Here is a 12,140-nt window from a genome sequence, read left to right on the forward strand (position 1 = left end):
TAAGAAAAGTGGGGAAGCACTTGGGTGCCACTTGGTAGAAGGCCTAGGTTAGATGCCATGTGGTGGTCTGGTTAGTATGCTCAGGTGGTAATGATGTGGCGGGTGACTGTACAGGTAGCCCGATCAAACTAATTTTGACTCGAGATCCAAGGATGAGAGAAAATTTGAAAATGGTAGAAAATAATTTTAAATATTTTCTCATAGAAAATGCACATTCAAAAACTTTTTAATTCAAAAGGACATATTATCTAAAGTTATACTTTTAAGAATTTTAAATTTTTGATAATTTAAAAGTGCAAAAAAAGTTTTATAGCAGGGGTATGATTTTCAAAATAACATTCTAGGAGTTTCTAAGAGGTGAATATAGGCATATTACATATCACTAGAATTAGGAGAAGATGAACTTTCTAATTATGAGGTTAGTTTTTGCATAGGAATTCACTGGTTCGAGTTATAGGTAGAAATGTAAAATTTGGGTCGTTATTAGTGAAATGGGCTAAAATTGAAAACACAATTACAAGCTTGGTAAAACATGGTAGGAATTCATTTGGGGTTGATTTTGATCACCTTTATTTAGTTTAAACCCAATTTTTTACCAGTATTTCATGAGGTTTTTAGATTTTTGGCAAATAGAATGGTTTTCATCATTGAACAAGACATATTTTAATTTTGTTACAAGAAAGTGATAAAAACTAAATCAGATCAAATGGGTAGAAAGATGAAAGAGGTTGTGCAACTACAAGGGATGGAATTTCAAGTGGACACATATTGTCTTCAGATCAGATCTGGGAATTCATCATTTTCTATATCATTCTTTCATTCATCCTTTCTAGAGGTTGGTTCCAGTTTTGGAGAAAAAACTATTCATTGTTATGATACCACATGTATTCCAATCTTGAGTTTTCTCATATTTGTGAAACCAAGGTTCCAATCTTGATGTGTTACCATTATCGTGACACCACATTTTTTCTTCAGCATACTTTCTCTTGCATGACACTAGTAGGAAAGATAATACAACTAGTTTAAATCTGTTAGGTGTTTTTTTTTTTTTTGATTTCATGCATTTGAATGTATTGTTTCAATGAAATGAATACGAATGAGTCATAATTTCTTTAGTTTCATTTTGATTCTCATCTCCTGTCTTAGTAATTTGCAATGTTATGTGGTCTAGGAACAAAGAACTGAGAGCCATTTGTATCCCCTTAAGGTTGTATTTCTGATGTATTTTACTATTGGAACAAAAGACCAAGTAAATGCTTGATGTGTTTGATAGGATTGTAGGTTATTGGAGAAGGAAATTTCATGAGAATGAGGTCTTAATGAACATTGATATCTAATTCAAAAAGTGATAGGATATATCTAGTGTCTAGGTGTATGAAATATGTTCTAGATATCACAGATGTATGTATTGAATTCATGAAATTTCCCAAAAGATAAGGCACTGATTAGTTACAAGATATCCTATTCATGTTGCTACATATTTGAGGTAATGATGATAATCAACATCAATAATCAATTGTATTTCCCTTTTATGTTGAAGAGCTAAAAGTTTTTCCCTCACTCAGCTTGTGAATTTCATAGAGTTGCAATTTTCTACTGCATATCTTTGTTATTATATAACTATTAGGAGATATAAAAGTTTTATCTTCTTTGTTATATTCAAGGATATGTTTAGCACTAGTACCATATTAATTGAATCTAAGGTCCACCCACCTAGGTTTTTTAAAGCCTAAATTAGAAGAAGGGTCAGGCCTTATAGTTGTCCTCGTGTCTGAAAAGATATGTTAAAGATGGGAGTTAGTTGCCCCTAGATGTATCTTGTTCTCATTGGGGTAATTTGAAACCTATAACATTTCAAAACAGCAAAAAAATGGTGACTTTTTTGGGGACTATATTGAATTTGAATGATAGAAAAACCTTGAGAATTTAAAAAGGAGATTCCATATAGTAGGAGAAGTGCATGAATAAGTTTACAGGAGTAAGTTCTCTAATGTTTTTTTCTAGTTTCCTTATTCAAAATGTCATGTACCCCAATGATGCTTTGTTCAAAATAGTAGTAGCTTTAAAGGATTGAATATAGATTGTGTTGCTACTAAGTTTTATTTTTAGTCAATTTAGCTAGTTGTGGTTTTTAAAGTACTTCTATAAATTCAGAGTCAGAATTGTTTAAATATGGTTTCTCTCTTCTAAATGTTTAATGATTTGCAAGTTCTATCAATTGAAAATCTAGTTCAAATCTATCATGTTATGAATTATGTTTTAAATATTCCTCACAATTATGAGTGGAAACTCTCTAAAGGATCTATGTACCAATGTAGATTGGTTATATATAAGTGTTTTCAAAGATTTTTTAGCTTGGTAATGCAAATCTGAAGGTTATGTTGAGTTTTAGGCATGAAGAGAGAATATATGAGTTCTTGACTAAATGAGTTTTGAAATTTTGTGATTGATATGCTATCATATGAAATTTAAATGATAAAATGAATCACAACAATGATTTCATTTGGTTCTCCTCAAGGAGATGGCACCTCTACAAGGATTTGATTAGTGGTGTGAAGAATTGAAATTAGAACTTATGCCAATCAATAGATCAATGTTTTCATGTAGCAACACTAAAGGTATTTTTCCACTTTCATGAGATTTAATTTTCATGAAAATAAGCTTGAACAAAATTTTCTCCGTCAAGTGGTAATTTCAGCATTAAGTAGGAGATTGGTTTGATTTATCTCAGCATACTTTGTGAAGAATAGATTTAGCAAGTGTTTTTATATCTTGAAGTATGTTTAGAGTTTAAATTGGTAGAAAGAATTTCAGATTTTTTGCAAGTAATGAATTCTAAAGGTAACTTTGGTGAATGAATTAAAAGTTTGTTAGAAATGGAAAATTTCCCTTCACCTAGTATGCGATCCATTGATGAAACTTATAGATCTATTTCTACCAAAAGATACATACCATTGAATTTTGGTGGCATTCATGGTTTTCCAAACTCTGTACTATATAATCTGATAAAGTATTTACCTAAGTTCAATGGGAACCATGAAAATTCAGCTAGTCATCATGGTCAGATGTTTAGTGACTTGGTTGGTGATTTTGAAATTGTTCATGAAGATATTCATATGAAGTTGTTTGTTCAGACTTTGGAAGGTAATGCTAGGGATTGGTTTTCTTTTCTATCAACATGTTCAGTTTAATCTTGGGATGAATTACTTTCAGCCTTCATGAAGTAGTTCAGGAAAATAGTAAGCATCTCTAATTATTTTGATAAGTTCTTGAAGATTAAAATTAGGAGTGATGAATTATTTCCTGAATTTAATATCAAATTTACAAAGGTTTTAAATGAAATCCCTTAAAGTTATAAGGCAGATGATCAAGTGTGTCTAATTGTTTATCTTGATGCATTTGACAAAAAGATGAGTTACCTATTGAGAGATAAGGAACCTAAGAATTTGCATTAGGAATTCATGACAGCCATAGAGATTGAGAATAACATAAAGTATGGATTAACTAAGAGTCACTTCTCTAAAAGTGTTTGCTGGCAAGATGAGTTTCAAAGGAAGAATTAACGTCATGAAGAGTGTTTGATTTCAGATCAGCAAATAGATACTACTATTTTTGTAAATGATTTGGTTGAAAATCAAAAATTAAAGACACGTGAAGATGAAGTTTCTTTGTTGCAAAGAAAAAATGATTCCATTCTTGCTGAATTGAATGCATATGTTGGTAATATTATAGCAGCAAAAGATAGAGTTAGTTCACTTGATGAGTCATACATACTAGAGGTAATTTTAGTCATTCCTTCTCCTATTGGTGATTTTCTTTATAATGAAAACAAATAAAATCAAGAAGAACAAAGGTGTTCACCATAGTGTGAGGATGAAGAAGCTGGAAGTGATGTGTCAAGTGATGAAGGTGAAGCTTTTTATTCAATGTATTATGAAGAAGCATCATGTGAAGACAATGATGAGAGTGGTTTCTCAAGTCAAGAAGAGGAAAGTGGTAGTACATGTTCATCTTCACATGAATCTGATGAAAATTGGAAAGAAGAAAGCAATGACAGAAGTGAATACTCTTATGAAAGCAAAGGTATATGTTCTTATTCTAAATCTGAAAGTGATGTTCCATTCCAAAGTCATACAAGTCAGCTTGAGGTTGAATGTTGTGAAGAAGATTTGTCTACACAATATGAAGACAAATAAATTATCTATAAGGATGGATTACCTAATTGTGTAGCTAAATGTCTTGAAGATATATGTAATAGTAACCATTAGTACACAAATGATTATGAGGTTAATGCATCAGCACCTAAAGATAACTGGTTTTCAAGACATTTGAATCACCTTGATGAAGACAATCCAACTAATATTGATCTTTTTTCTACATGCTTTGTTGATGGAGTAGAAAGTGAGTCTTCATATAGTTTTGATTTTTCTTCACATGCTGAAAGTCTCCATGAAGATGAAATGGGTAGTGAGTTTAAAGTGTATACTAATGCTTTATATGACAAAGACCTTGACGATGATCAATCGATATTTTGTCAAGATGTTAAAAAAGGATCATTACATGGAGTTATGATTCCATTGTTTGAAGAGGACATGGAATGTTAAAATTTAGTTGAGGATGATCTTAATGATGATACATTATCCTATTATTGTGAGAGATTAGATTGTTCTTCGTCCAACTTTGATAGTGAAAATGATAATGATGTTGCATGTCATGATATGAATAGCAAGGTGTTTGATGAAGTTGTTGTTGAAAATCAGCATGCACCTTGTAATGAGTTTTATGATGGATATTCTAATATGATGTCTAATCTATTTGTTGATTTTAAAGAACCATTTGAAGATTCTGGATTAGTTTTAGATGCTGCCATTGATGACATGTGTGAGTACAAATCTAATTGTTCATTTGAATACAACCTACCCATACATAAGGATATACAATTTAATGGTATGTATGAAATTTTCCCCCATGTTGAATATGATTCCTATAATGCCCCACCAAGGGATCCAAAGAATTAACCTAGAATTTCACAAAGTATCGTAACATTTTTTTTTTACATGAAAGCATATACCACTTATAACTTATACACAATAACAGAAGAAATAGAAATGTCCATCTAAAAGTAAACATAACATACATAACAGATTACATTCTTTAAGGATCCCTTAACGTTGAACTACATCTAAATCAACTAACATTATTGAATCCATCTAATACAACAACCACATGAAATAATAATGATAAGTCCAATGTTTATACATTACATTTCTAAATGCTCAATCATCCACTGTACATGTCACAAGGTATGAAAAGCTTTAAATAATATACATATGTGAAATAAGGTACATCATTCTATTCTAATCCATAATACATCAAAGTAAAGATAACCATATGATACACATGATACATCATCATAGAAGATATATACATCCATCATAAAGATCATACATAATAAACTAAGTGCACAGTTCCTCCCAACCGTAAATAGCATCATTAGACCATTGTGGATCCTAGCCATCCCTCCGTGCATAACATTCCAAATCATCAAAGAGATCATCGGTATTAGCATAGTAGGAATGTCACACCTATACATACTACATCATATGTAGAAAGTAATCTAACATGCAAATATAAGCATAAGATAACATCATCTAACATATGCTAATCATCAGCGAAAGGATACATATCCACCATCATAAAGGACACATCAACCATGATGTCTCAAATAGATCTCAAATGATAAGAGTGGAAAAACACTACCACCTGACTACATGCTACCTAAGTGGTCCACTCCCACCATGCTGAGGAGATAATCTCAAGTCCCAAACAGGCTATCAAAATCACATAGCATAAGAATACTCTCTAAGTCTCGCAATCCTAGAAGTATACTAACTCAAAGGTTCCAATCAAAACTCGACATCTAATTCCCAGAGGTACACAAAGACATGTAGGAAACCTACTATGCAAGTGGAAAAGTGTCATCGCATATATCATGTAGAAGTTACCTTGACAGTTAGCTATACTCCACAGGTCCCTATTGATCTTCATGCGGCCACTAGTATCCTCTCATACTAACAAGGCATACTATGGAATGCAAGGTCGCAACCATGCATTCTCTCTACTCCCATCCTAGTCTATACAAGCACTCGAGGCATGGGTGAGAACAAAACAATTATCTTTTGAGGTTCATTTAGTTAGTATTAGGTGTGAATGTTTTCACTTATTAAAACATCTTAGAATGAGTTACTCTGGTAGCCTCTTAGGGCCTCGGGCCTTATTGCAAGCCACTTCTTGACACTACAAGAAGATAGCCTACCCTAAGCTCATGGAATCATAAATCACCCCAGTCCTATACAAGAGGCTAGAAAAGAAAAATCAAAAGATAATCCATAATAAGAACATCAAATATCTACAATAATAGCATCAAATCTCCATGACCAATTGAAAAGCATCCATAGAATATCATGACCACAATAGCTCTTTATTAGCAACTGAAGCATCACTGATAATCAAAAGTATCCATTGGTTCTCAATAACCAAAATATATCTCAAATCATACTGATTGAAGACTCCAAAATGGCTGAGTCAAAACATGTCACAATATTACATCATAAATCAACATTTCAGTCCCATCATGGTGACTAGAAAATATCCCAAGGATAACTGATCGATGACTCAAAAATGGTTAAGTCAAGTGTCTCATACATATGAATCTTAGCTATAACAATCAGTAATTACAAACATTACATAGAGCATTCCATCACATAACCATGGTTGGGTTTATAAAGATCGAAAATAAAATATCATCATGACATCACAATCATAACCCTCGAGCCTTTGGTAGACGTCCTATAACTGGTCAACACTAGTCAACCCAAAACCCAAACAAATAGCATGGAGAAAACACAATGCAAGCACATGCTTTGGTTTTGCTAGAATTACATCATTGAATTAAATGTGGAGGTTTCAATTTTCATTTCCAATTTTAGATATTGAATGGAAGAAATGATTTGCATGTTTATTCTAACCCATGTATATGTTTGGTGAATAAAGGTTTTCCTTTATAATTCTAAAAATTGATTTTCCAATTATTCAAATAATGTTATATTGAAAACGTTCCCCATCAAAATTCCAATTAAATTCCATAAACATTTCTTTTCATAATTCAATTCAATTAATTAAATCTATATAGTTAAACTATAATATTACCAAGTAATTCACTATTATAAAATATGAACCTTTAATACAAATCATTTATCAATTCTAATAATTTAAATTTACTAACAACATACATACATACTTACATATATACATATATATACATATATATATATATATGTACATAAATATATATACATATATATATATATATATATATGTACATACATATATAAATATATATATATATTTAATTATTAATATGCAATGATAAATATTAAAAAAATGTTTTAAGAAAAATGAAATGGAGAAATTCGATTTTATAACCACCGAAACACATACACATATATATATTAACACCGCTGTCGGCACGCAGTACCCTGCGATAGCAGGGCCTGTGGAAACATCGGGTACTGCCTACCCTCTGTCATCGTAGTACCTACAGTAGCTAGTACCCACAGTGTCAGCGAGTATTAGGTGCGGGTTCCATCCCCTCTGACTTATGCAATACAAACTAAATTTTATAATAACATTTTTAAAAATGTTTGTAATCACTGCAAACTTAGATTTTTAAGAAAAGTAAATTTCTGTAGCGATTTTAACATGCGGATTATTATATATATATATATATATACGTATGTATATATATATGTATATTTATATCAACATGTGTATATATATATGTATATATATATATACATATATATATATATATCTATATATATATATATATACATATATATCTATATATATATATATATAGATATATATATATATATATGTACATATATATATATATATGTATATATATATATATATATATGCAGATCTGAAACATGTATATATCTACACAATTTTAAGAAATTACATAAAATATTTGTTCTCCAAATTTACCCAATAAATTTTCTAATGGATTTAGCTATAATTTAAACCCTAGCCCTATAATCTCTTCAGATCTACGCATATAAGATTTTCCAAAATAAAGTTTTACTACCCATATTAAGAATGTATACAACCAAAATAGGAAAAACCCTTAGAAAACATATGGAAGACATGAAGAAGATAGGAAGTTGAAGATGTGGAAATAGCATAAGAAAAATCACAAGAGTCTACCCAAATTCTGATGCTAATTCGCTTTTCCTCAGAAAAATCCGCAGAGCAAGCTTGTCCCTTCTCCAAAGTTCTCGAGTCCTCCAATGCTCCAAAATGCTCTATCTAAGCCTCTAAGAGTGCCCGAATATAAAGGACTCTCAGGAAGCACCTAGAATGTCTCTAGAAACAACTAGAAGGTGTAGACAACTAAGCACGAGCTTTTTCCAACCTTCTAGATGAGTCATAAGGTTGTACACACCATGTACTTAATTGGTGCACTAACCCCTGTGTTGTTGACATATGAGAAATAAAAAGGTGCATTAACTTAATTTTTTTTTATAATTTTCATTTTAATTTTTATAACTTTTATTATTATTACTTATTTATTACTTATTTATTACTTATTTATTATTTTATAATTATTATTAATTTTAATTTTTTATTTTCTTTTATTTAAATCTTTTTCTCAATTAATTCGCATTTAATTAATTATAGTCAAAATATCAAAGATGATGGTATTATATTAATTTTCTCCAAATAATCAATTTATTAATTAAATCAATTCATCAAGACTTAATTAATAGAAAATTCACCATAGACCTCCAAGATAAAATATGAAAACCCATCATAGAACAATTCATACAAAATCAGTCTAAAGGGTTAAAAATCATGAATTATGTCATCCGACACATTCAGAACGTAAAATATCTAGATACTTGTCCTATCTCTCTATGACAATGATTTTAAGGGTTTGGGATTTGGACTTGAGAATTTATCTCCTTTCTCTTATCATTGAGATAATATAATAGGGTATGCACATCCTAGCAATTTAGGGAAGTCGATACTCGATACCTGCAACCTGCATAAATACCATGCATGTGCATACAATACATATAATACAAAGCTAAACAGGCAATGGAAGGAAGTGGTGCATCATGTAGATCCTGACTAGCAGGTGACTACAATTCCCTTCCTTAACCACATCAAAAATGCCATACAATAAGAACAAACATGCACACCATACACATGCAAGTATGGGGTAAGTATCCATAATAAAACACATGAGATAATAAACTATCTAACTAATCATCATCAATAACTGAAAGCAATTTAATGATCATCATGCAAAAATGAAATGTAAAGTCTAAATGATCTCATCATATATCAACTGAATCCATAACATAATGTTTGATAGTCTCAAAACAATACCACTAATCCATCAACATAAAGCTAGTCTAACATAGTCTAATAATAAGAGCAACAATGTGTCCAAAAAAATGTGAATGAGGGCAGGCACTACATCCACCCCCCCTTGGGTTAGGCTTACTCCTAGAAGCCTACAAACAAGTAGGGATATAACTTCTGTAATCTAGCTGCATCCTCCCATGTAGCTTAAGAATCATCAGTAGGGTCCTATTGGACCCTTACTCGATGGTTTGACCCCTAAGGGTCAACTCTCGCTACTCCAGAATATGAACCGGCTCCAAAGCTAGTTGCCCATCCTCTACCTATAGTGCATTCCAATCAAGAACATGTACAACATTAGGGATATACTGCCTAAGTACAGAAACATGGAAAACATCGTGAATGCGAGCTAGGTTGGGCAGTAGAGCAAGGCGGTAAGCAACCGAGCCAATCCTTTCTAGAATCACGAATGGTCCCACAAAGCAAGGTGCTAGCTTAGAACCCTTTCCGTATTAGATCGAACTCTTTCGCGGATGCACTCTCAAGAAAACCTTATCTTCCACAGCAAATTACTTATCTATCCTACGTGCATCAACATACTTTTTCTGCCTATCCTATGCTATAGTCAAGTGCTCATGGATACACACTACCTATTGCTCCATATCATGAAGCATCTCAAGACCCAACAAGATGCGATCCTCAAGACTGTCCCAACTCAATTGTGTATGAAAAGGATGTCATATAAAGCCTAAAATGGTTCTATGCCAATAGAACTATGATACCCGTTGTTGTAAGCAAACTCCACTAGGTAGAGATAGTCCTCCCAATGAGTCTTCCTATCCATCACATACATCCATAAAATATCTTCCAAAACCTGATTCACCCTCTCTATCTGACCATCTGTCTCTAGATGATATGCCAAACTGAAATTTAATTATGCTCAAAGCTCATGCTGTAGTGATGTCTAGAATGCGGATGTGAATACAGGATCCTTGTCAAAAATGATCTTTCTAGGAATGCCATGTAATCTTACAATGTCATGCATGAAGACATTAGCTATAGACCTCACTGTGTAGGAAGACCTAATTGGTGAAAAATGTGCCACCTTAGTCAACCGATCAATGGTGACCATGATAGCATCATGACAATGAACAGTCATAGGTAATCTTACTATGAAGTCCATGGAGATGATGTCCCACTTCTAAGAAGGAATGAGATTTGGTTGCAAAAGTCTTGCCAGGTGTTGGTGTTCTACTTTGACCCTCTGACACTTAAGATACCTAGCCACATAATCAGAAATGTCTCACTTCATCCTAGACCAAAAGAATAAATGTCTCAAATTAGCGTGCATCTTCTTGACACCTAGATGTGCTGATTAAGGTGTACGATGGGCTTTTGCTAGGATCAGGGTGCAAAACTCATCCAGTAATGGCACATAAATCCTCCCCAAATATCTCAAAAGACCATCTGACTCTTGAACATAGCTTACAAACTTACCCTCCAAGGGTCTTCCTAAATCTATCTCTTTGCACACTTCCTGATACCAAGAATTTATAGGAAGTGCCTGAAGAATCTGACTCCTCAAATCCACACTAAGAGTCATAGATGATATCACATGTCTCCTATGACTCAAAGAATCTACCACCACATTCTCCTTTCCTTGAATGTACTTTACCTCAAAATCATATTCACATAGAAATTCCATCCATCATCTCTGGCGAGCATTCAAATTACGCTGAGTGAAAATGTATTGAAGACTGCGATGATCACTATGTAGCTCAAATCTCTGCCCCAACAAGAAATTTCTCGACCTTGTCAAAGCATGAATGACTACTGCTAACTCAAGATCATGCGTAGGATAATTTATCTTGTGATCCTTGAGCTTACGTGATTCATACACAATCACCCGTCCATTCTGCATCAAAACTACTCCAATCTCTTCTAGGGAAGCATATGTACACACCATGAAATCACCTTTTGGATTAAGTACAACTAAAATCAATGCACTAGTCAAAAGCTCCTTGAGCTTTTGAAAAGCTTCCTCACATTTCTCTGTCCACACAAACTTCTTTCCTTTCCTCTAAAGAGAAGTGATAGGATGTGCTATCCTATAGAAGTTTTGGACAAATCTATGATAATAACTAGCTAGGCCCATGAAACTATGAATATTTGACACATTAGTTGGTATAGGCCAATCTACTATCACCTAAATCTTTGCAGGGTCTATTGAAATATCATCACCTAAAATAACATGCCCTAAATACTGAATCTTGGATTTGCAAAATTCACACTTAGCTGCATTGGCATAAAGCTGATTGTCTCTTAAACACTGTAAAACCAATTACAAGTGTTCCTCATGCTCCTTTTGAGACTTAGAATATATCAGTATGTCATCAAGAAACATAAGTACAGACCTGTCAAGATAAGATCCAAACACTCCATTCATCAAAATCATGAAAATTGATGGAGCATTAGTCAATCCAAAAGGTACCACTGTGAACTCATAATGCCCATAGCGAGTTCAAAAAGCGGTCTTGTGAATATCGGCTTCCATTCCTCTGGTAGGAATCGTTCACAGAAACTTTCTAAGAATAGTTTCCAAGTGACACTTCTCATATCAATACCCAACTTCTTCTCCTCAATTTTCCACCAAGTGGCTGCTAAATTCTCCAAATTAGTAATCACAAATCTTTCCTTAACATTGC

Source organism: Cupressus sempervirens, chromosome 7 (assembly GCF_028749045.1).
Source record: "Cupressus sempervirens isolate cs-2001-9-10 chromosome 7, ASM2874904v1, whole genome shotgun sequence".
In the NCBI taxonomy this organism is placed as follows: Eukaryota; Viridiplantae; Streptophyta; class Pinopsida; order Cupressales; family Cupressaceae; genus Cupressus; species Cupressus sempervirens.